Here is a 9532-nt window from a genome sequence, read left to right on the forward strand (position 1 = left end):
AGTGAATAAGGAGATTAACGGTATTAGTTAAAAAGTTGACTATTCAATATTACTTAACCAGCCAACTAGTTAGCACGTATTAGCTGTATTCTGATGCGCTACACCACTAGCAATGCAATGCCGAAAGAGGCGTTCTTCTAACTCAGAAAAGCCTATTTTTGAAAATTGCAGAACACCTTAGGTATAAGTCACCATCTGGGCGTCATATGGGCGAGCGTGGATAACGCCCCTTTCGAGTCCTGCGCAATGGCGTACCTAGAGGACACGCCCGAGCCAGCGTACAGGCATGGCGGAAGGGGGTGTGCCATGGATGCCTATGCGGATGACGTCAGCCGGAGGAGACAAAGGGACGCCGAAGAATGGCTCGGCGGAAGAGGCGAATTACGCCGTCTCCTGTGTACACAGTGGCGCGGACCCCTATATATAGATCCACCTGCGGGTCGATCGATGAAGGGCTGCATTTATAGCATGCATGCACACACCGTTGGATGCGTCGATCCAAGCGCCGTCGAGTTGTGAAAATGCTAAGTCCAGGTCGCATGTACTGCCTGTAACATAAATAAATACAAGTGCACACGCAAGTGTTCTGTAAAACGCATTATTCATTCCGCATCCAGAGAGCCCAGTCCGGCATTTGTCTGTAGGCTGAAGAGGTGCACAAAATTATGAGCGGCAGTGACAACGTGCAAACAATGCGCTGAGATTCCAAGCGGAGCAGCACATAAGTCACAGAAAAAAACAACAACAATACAACTAGTGTGATTAAACTCTACTGTTTTAACGAAAGAGCGAAATATCAAATTCTACAATAAAAACAACGAAAAATGGAGAAACGTCATCAACCCTGCTTTCAAAGGCATTACTAAATACACATTTAGAACGCGTAAGCGCAGAAATACTTAAATCACAAAACGAAGCAAACAACTGAAGGATACAAACGCCTTGTAGACAGAACAGTGCGTATGTATTCCAAGACTAAATAAAGGGCTTTGGACAGAAAATGTACCATAAAGTAGAAAATATTGAAAGGTGCGGTCATATGTCCTGCTATAGTATATATACTGTCCCAGTGGTGAATAGCTTTCAGAATGCGCGTTTAAAGACAATCATCCCACGAATGCATTCACGAATTTGCACTGTTTGGTGTGTTCTGTTCGTGGGGACTGGTAAGCTGGGGCCCTAATGTACCACGAGCGTAAAATGGGACTCGAACGGGGTAACCAAAGCGCAAAAACACAAAAATGTTAGCTAAATGCCAGTGAAAATCGACGGCGTCATATGCAGTTTTCCTGAACTCCATTTGCGATTGTATACGTTTCAATCGGCGTTGAAAATACCTGCCCTAGATGCCAGTAGATACTGCGTGTCTCAATGCTAAAAAGTGGCTGAACCTGGTTATGCGGAGCGAACAATGCTTATTCAAGCATAGTTGGACACAGTTCTCGGCGCCCAGAATCTGCAGCGTGGTCCGACTCGTCCTCGATACACAGTCGCATGGCGGGGACCCGCCCGTGAAACGCCAAGCAGCGCCCGCGCTTATATTTAGGCGGAAGGGTAGCGGATCGGGCTAGTTGGTGCAGATTTGACATTTGGCAGATTTGTCTGTTCCCTCTGCGTCCTCGGTGTTTTAGCGCTTCTGAAAATGTCATATTTAGGCGAACGTGCGTCACGTGGTTAGGGTTCTAGAATCTCGATGGCAGCGTCATCTAGTAGTTTGCCCAATTAACACCCGCCAACAGCTGGAAATTTGGCAGTGGAACTGTCGCGGCGGCTCCGTTTCGATGGAGGCGAAACGCTAAGGGCCCGTTCACACTCGTCCAAAAATCCGGCGAGCGAAGCGGATTCGGCCGCTTTTGACGCCGAGCGAGGAGGAAAGCGGCGCGGCGAGGGCGATCGGGCTGGACCCAAATTTTTCGCGTTTCGTTGCGAGTCTGTGCATACGCTGAACTAAAATGAGAATGTGCCTGAGTTTACGTACGAAAGCGTGCATACGGTTATGGCACACAGACAGCATCGATGTGTGCTCTTTTCTAACCATGTCTGTGTACGTCGCGAGAAGTGACGTGTTGGCCGGGAAGTGCGTGGAAAAGCGAGAAACAGCAGCGGCTCGGCTGTTCCGCCTCGCCCGGGCGTCAAGAGATGAGAACAGGTCGCAGTTTTCCCGGTGAGCGAATCCGCTTCGCTCGCCGGATTTTTGGACAAATGTGAACGTGCCCTAAGGCGCCCACTGTTCAGGATCTTGAGCTTACATGTACTCTGCTTTATGAAAGGCTTCGTGTTTCTTGCACTTCTTTTGGGCAGTGTGACAGCTTGTGTGGGATGGCTCCTCCCCCCCTCTTTGTTCACAGGTAGGCCAGAAGTACCGGACGGTGCAGTCGAGTCAGCCATTCCCATTCCTGCAGTCTCTGCTGCGCAAGTCACAGTGCGCCTTGTCGTCCAGAACATCCTCCGCACGCTGCTTGATCGACACCAGACTGCCTCAGCTGAGCCCAACTGCCGGGTACTGGACCACAGCTGTGACAGCTGGCAGTTTCCTTTTAGGCTCCACTGACGAGTCACGTGATTAGGCGCACCTGCGAGCGACCGAGTGCCGCCGGCTCTCCGCGGCGAGTCACGTGGTACGGCGCATAGCCAGCAGCTGCGCTCCTCTGAAGTCCATTTTTCTCAACGCGACCTGACCTTCAGCTTTGCATGCGAGAAGTGGAGCTCTCGCTCCAATTTTTTCGAGGGGAAGTGCACACGTGGCCTGTCCAGCCCCCCCCCCCCTCCCCCCCCCCCCCCCCCCCCCACAGCTGGCGTGGTTCGGAGAGAAAACCGCAACAACATCGCCGATAACTTCCGCAAAGACGCAGCACGAATGTACATCAGAGAAAGGAAATTCACGGGGAATGCGTCGAAAGCAGCGCGCCCTCGCAATAAATGTCTGCACCCCCGAGAATCGGCGCCAGTACAGACCGAATAGTCAGCGCTCGCATGTGGCCTCCTCATGACCTTGAGGCATCTGCTGTATGCCGACCGAATGCCGCGAGAGCACTCAAGGTCACTGCCAGTGCTGCAGGGGAAAACGATGCGCGCGTTATGCATGAGAAGGTAAGTACTACACAATGCGTGCGCTCCTGTTCGGCGGCAATCGCTCTCTGCATCGACGCGTTCTGTCGTCCGCGCTTCTGCCAGAGTGCGAATGAAGGATAAGGGATTCCATGAGTTATGCTAGCGCAGCAAGTATGCTCGCTGACTGCTCGTATGTACGTATACACTTACATGTGCATAGTAGAAGAAACGTGACCATTTGTCTGCCATGCCGCGCACTACCTGCTTAGGTTTGCAGACGAAGTAGTCGTCGCAGATGAGAGCTGCACTATCGTATGCCATACACGTATGCACACACAGAGGCATGCGTATACTGTTGTGTTCACGCGCATGGAAATGTAGGACCTACGTCATGTAGACAAACGGTGAGTTTTCGTATGCTGCGGACGCAAAGCAGACAGTGCGCAGAAGACGAAGCAGCGACGCTTTCGCCAACAACCACGCTGCCGCGCAGACGCAGAAGCGAATCCTGCGCTTTCGTCTCCTAAGTGGGCACTTATCACGCCTGCGTCTCCAGCTTTTTTATACACGTGGTGGTCGTCGTCTGCAGGCCACCCCCTAACTTTATCGATCACAATCGAAGCCTCTTTCTTATGCGACCAAGTACAGCAGACAACGAATGCTCACTTCCCTGCGAGCGCTTATGTACACACTATAGACGCACAGAACAGCAGATTGCGCTATGGTGCATAAGTATTTATACAGGCATATGCATGTATATACGCGCGCTCTTGGTTCGTTGCCTGCTCATATATGCAGGGTTTACCGGTACGATGATGCGCGCGGCCCACGGGGGACACCGTAATGGATGACTCCGGGGATTTTTTCATCGCGTAGCACACGGCCGGCCGCATCTGCATTTCGCCTCCATCGAAACGCGACCGCCACGAACACAGGATTCGATCCCGCGACCTCGGGTAGAGCAGCCGAACGTCATAGCCACTGACACACCTCAGTGGGTATACACACGCTTCTAATATGTGATATATGCGCCTATATAGGAATGGAAGCACAATGCCGACGAAACGTGCACTTTTCGCCTGCTGCGGACATATATTAAGTCTGCACACTCATGCAGCTTATAATGCAGGCAAAGCATGCATTTTCTTCTGCTACGGACACTTATTTAGCCTGCTCATGGCACGCAGACATGAGACTCATTCAGCTGACGAGCCCGGCGCCTTCGCCTCCTACATGGACACTTATCACGCTTGTGCTGCGTCCGCGGCTATTTATACATGCAGCGTCGTCGTCTGCAGGGCATCCCTGACGTCATCGATCCCAATCGAAGCGGCGTCCCAGCATGGAGCCGGGGGATGATGCAGTTGCAAAAGTGCCCTTTGTCGCCGCGCCCAAGTCGGCAGCGCGCGCAAGTCGGTTGGTAAACAGGACGAGTGGGGAGGGGGGGGGGGGGGGGGGGGGTTATGAGCAATCCGCCACGGCTGCTTGCGTGCGTAGCTGTTCATGTTACGGCCGCAGCGCACAGAGCGCGCAGTGTATGTTGCTGGCGACGTCACAGTCGGTGGACGGCCCTGTCGTCAAGGGACCACGGGAATGCACGGCCTCGTTTGTGTATTGTTGCTTAATCACCCCGTGAGAAGGGGAAAAACAATAAAATAAAGGGAACTGAGTAGCTATTCGCAGTACAAGCACAAACACAAATAGCTGCATTAAAAATATGTACATGTGGAAGCAAGCAAAAAAAAGTGTGGAAACGAGGTGATTTCGTGTGCAAGAAAACAGGAGCAAAACAAAAAGCAATAAACAAAAGAACAACACAAGACTAGCAAGGCACACTCACAATGGTAAACTTTGAAACAAAGTATATATAGCAGAGTACAAGGGTGCAAGCAGGCAGAACGCAGTTGATGAATCGCTACTGTTCGACGATATATGTAGATTTTACGACAGTGTATGTGTTTTAATGTTTTTAAAAAGTTTTACATGAGGGCCTGTTTACTGCGTTAATGTACTCGGTTGATTGCTGGCATGCATTCGTCTCGTGTACGCGAACAAAACATACGTTGTGGTTTCCAGCTATAACAACAATTAAAAAGCTTGGGGACCTTCTTCACCACACTCTTAGCGAAGAAAATGCGATAGCGTTTAGGTTGCTTGCTATGGTGCCTACAACGAGTGCGTAATGTTCTCCTTGGGATTTTCCCGCCAAAACTTCGGTCAGAACCGGTTCCACTGCCCTTATATGGTATCCATGAGTCGACACTGTCTAGACCGTTTGAGTACCTTCATTGGATAATCATATGGAATTATAGTAATCCCACCAAATAAGGATCCTTATGGATCCTCTCAGTAATCCCCACTAATTCACCTTAATCCATTGTCTGTGATGGGCCTATTTCCAAAATTTTGGGGGCCGCCACATAAATTTGGCGGTGCCCTATGACTGGTTCACTTGTGATCACGCGGTGTTGATGAGGTGACGACACTCTCAAATGCGTTCATAGATCGCGGGGAGTCCTCACACCGTGGCGCAATGGTTAAACGACATGTCCCAGCAGGCGACAGTTTCAAGCACAGCCACCGATGAGGCTTGTGGAAACGCAGGTTGCTCTTCCCGGGCTTCCGCAAGGCCCAAGCCACCGTGGAGAGGCGGCAGGCGCATTGAATTTGGCCATGGTGGGCCTTTTGCTCGCAGTCCGGTGGTCACGTTGCCATGATGTCGCATAGTCACGTGGTTTCTCTCGACCAATCAGGAAGTTTCGTGACACAGAAGCCTGCGAGACGACAGCCTAAATGCTATGGCATTGATATTAAACACATGTGCGCACTGCGCCTCCATCTATCAGCACGTACGCTGTGGTGTCGAGGGCAGAGCAGCTCATTCTTCGACCCGCGTTTTGGTGCGGCTCGGACGGTTCGTCCTCCACGGAAGCCCACCATGCTGTGCGGGTAGAGGTCTTGCTCCGCGGTGTATTGGGTGAGTCGGGCGAGTGCGACGTGCTCCAAACGCTTGCCCAGGCATGAGGTTAGTGAGATGGGACGAAGATTTGCAGGTGTAAGGGGTATGTGGGGCTTGGGTGTGAATAAGATTTTGGCGTGACGCCAGGATTGCGGAAGGGTGCCCTCCTGCCAGCATGTGTTGAAGTACCCCGTGAGCTGGGCAATCGACCGATCTTCAAAATTGCGGAGTTGGAGGTATACGGTCAACTCCTGGGGTGGAGTTAGAGCGGATAGTCAGGAGGGCCGCTCTGACTTCTGCTTCCGTAATCTCCGTGTCGAGATTGGCATTCAGGGTGCCTGCATGGGGGGGGACTTGTATGTGTGTTCCTAAGTATGTCGATGAGTGCTTCGGGAGAAAGGTCGGCCTTGTGTACAAGGCGTGTGACGTGGTGTTGTCTGGCTGTTTTGGATTGAGTGGCAGTTGTATTAATTAATGATTGGTCGCGAGAGGTTACTCGGGAAGAGCAACCTTGGTCTCACAAGGCCCACCGGTGGCAGCACCTGCCATCCGCGGGGCAGTGGCGCATCGCTTAACCGCTGCGCCAGGAGTGGTATATGACGGCTCCCAGCGACCTATGAACGTAGAGAGAGACCGATTCCGTATATATGGGCGTGAACCCATTAACACTATACCCCGCGCATACCCTTAAGGCGGAGCTTAACTCCGATTTCGCCGACATCTGTCTGAAACCTGCTTGACCTTGGAGACCAAGCTTTGAACCGAAACTGCAACTGAATTGAAAACCGAAGTGCTACCGCACCTAATTCGCATTTGGCCTAACCACGCTGAACCACCCGTCGTTTTATTAATTGGCCAGAACCGGAGACTGCCATCGAGGCTTACTGCGTGCACTTACAGAATCAGGTGATGGTTGAGGCTCCTCTGCGGCTGCTGTCCGGAAATTCGTAACAACCGTGTCCCAATGTCTGCTTATAAGTTGATCGAACACCCGCTTATCATCCACGCAACTGGAAACAGGTGACCCAGCAGCAGTTTTTTTCATTCCAGTCATGTCGGAACTGTTCCAATGCGGCCAATCAATATGAAATCGCCGCCCGTGAACAGAGTGACCCCCAAAGGCGGGCACAGTTCGCTCATTTATTGAGCACCTGGACGAGCTCTCCCGTGCGTGCACGCTACGCGCACATCCGCTCCACCCCGTGTTACCTTGTTTTCACTCGCAGCTCAAAGACAATGGCGCGACACCAAGGGGTCACTTTCCGCACCATATATCTCGTACCCACCGCCTACTTGCCCGTTCATTATTGAAAAGGCCAAAGGAAAAAAAAAAAAACTTTTTCCGCAGATAGAACGGAGAGACTCTCTCCACTGCGCACGTCACACACTCGCTGGGCCTCTATCCAAAGATGAAAAGGGCACAAGGGTAAGAAATTCATAAAAACGTCGGCAGATCACTACACAGAAGAGAGAGTATAACAGGTATCCAACTCAGAACCGCTCACACATTTCCCTTTCTGCCATCATTATTCGCGAAGCACCTCCTTCGCTCAAGGTCGGCACGCCCACACCAGAAACTGAACTTGGCAAATGCAAAAAATATATATCGAGAGTAAAGAAAGACCCCGGAGCACCCACCGCGCCAACGTTAATCGGGGTTCTCCCGCACGCGAAATCACAAACATGGCGGAGGTTGATGACGCGACGCTGTGAGCCAACCACGTGGCTGCGTCGCCGCCGCGCTTCGGCCAATCGTCTGGGCCTCGACATCTGCCGTGCCAACGACAGCCTCGCAGAACGGCACGCACGAGACCGGCATGGCCACCGCTAAAGCCAGAGAGAAAGTCCGGCTGCGTGAGTGAGAGAGGCGGCTGCAGTTCTGCGATCGCATGGAGCGGAAGCGGGCGCGAACGCACAAGTTCTTGCTTTTCGAGCAAGCCGGCGCCTTTCGCATTCCGTTGCCTCTGCAAAGGACAGTGCCTGGGACAGGGAGAAATCATTCGGTGGGGGAAGGTGTTACCTTCTTGTGTTTCTTGCAGCGCACTTTGTATACAAGAACTTAATCGTTGCAGTGTTGCAAAATAAAATAACGCCACTATACTACAGTATACCGACAGAAACTAAGCCCTTCACCGATCCCACTCGAGCAATTTCACTTCTTTAACGCCACATTTTATTCTTGGGCATATTTAATGTTTATGGTTGCATTGTATTTTCCTCATTAATAGAGTCGCACGGTGACATCATTAATTAAACAAGCCAGAAAGCCCTGTGCTGACACTGCTGATCGAAAATATGGCCGGAGTAACGGAGCTACGGGTTGTTTATAATAGTATTCGGCAGTGCAATAATCTTGAACATAACACTGAGGCATGCAAAAGGAAGTTTTAAAAAAAAATGTAGCCTCGAGCAATGTGCGAGACGTTGCCGCAGCGCTGCAAACGATCAGACGACGTTAGGTGGCCAGTTTGGTGTAAACTGCAACAGCTCATAGGGATAGCGATTTGGGCCTCTTGGTGGTGGGTCATGACGAGGTGTGGACGCGCAAAGGCACTCAGCAGCAGAGACGTGGACGGGACGAGCTTTCACACCTCATCACGCAACAGTCCATCGCGTCTGTGCACCAAAGCTGCGGGGAAAGGATCCGACGTCCGCTCCAGCGTCCCAAGTGGACACAGGGGTCGACCACGTGTCCGAGAGCGAAATGGAGACGAAGGAAGGGAGAGTATGCAGCGCCCGAAAGAGGACGGCCAAGAGTACTTTCGTGGCAGCGAAAGTGTTCGCCTTGAATTTCCCGCCCACGCGAACAACGCGTTTTTCAGCAAATTCCGCAGCGCAGACGACGAAGCCACCGGCCTGTGTAGCAGACGACAGCGCCCCGAGGTTTGCAGACGAAAAAACACGCACGGCCTTCCCGCTTCACAGTGTGTTCTCGCCTTGAACACCGAGGGCTTGTGTTTACCGCTATGGCAGGCACGCGATAAATCAGCGCTTCACATCCCAAAGCAAGACGATATCGCTGGTTTTCTGCCAGTGCACACAGGACGCCAGAAGACGAACGGACACTCCAGACAGGAGGTAAGCAGACACACGAGAAGCGGAGGGGAGAGCTGGCTCCTTCGCTCATCCACAACCAATCAATAAAACAAACATGCGCGGATAACGAAGACATTTACCGCGATGTTAGCAGCGGCATATCGCCACGATCGCTCCTCACTCCGCCCTACAATGCTGTACATAATTCAGGCAGCGACATCGAGGAGAATCGGCCGATAGTAGCTCCGGCAATTATTATTCATTCCTCGTTCTCGCGATGGCCACCTCACGTATACGTGCAATCGCGTGCATGCGCCAGAGAGGTTATGGCGACGTGAGCACCTCTCCTAATCGCGGCCGTTCTTTGCGCAAGCGGGGAAACGAACAAAAAAGAGAAAAAAAAGTATGCAGAGGGTTACATCACAACCGGCTTTTATATAGGCACGCCCAGCAAAGACGCCTCCTGCGTGTGGCTTCTGTACAAAC

The sequence above is a fragment of the Amblyomma americanum genome, chromosome 5 (assembly GCF_052857255.1).
Source record: "Amblyomma americanum isolate KBUSLIRL-KWMA chromosome 5, ASM5285725v1, whole genome shotgun sequence".
Taxonomy (NCBI): Eukaryota; Metazoa; Arthropoda; class Arachnida; order Ixodida; family Ixodidae; genus Amblyomma; species Amblyomma americanum.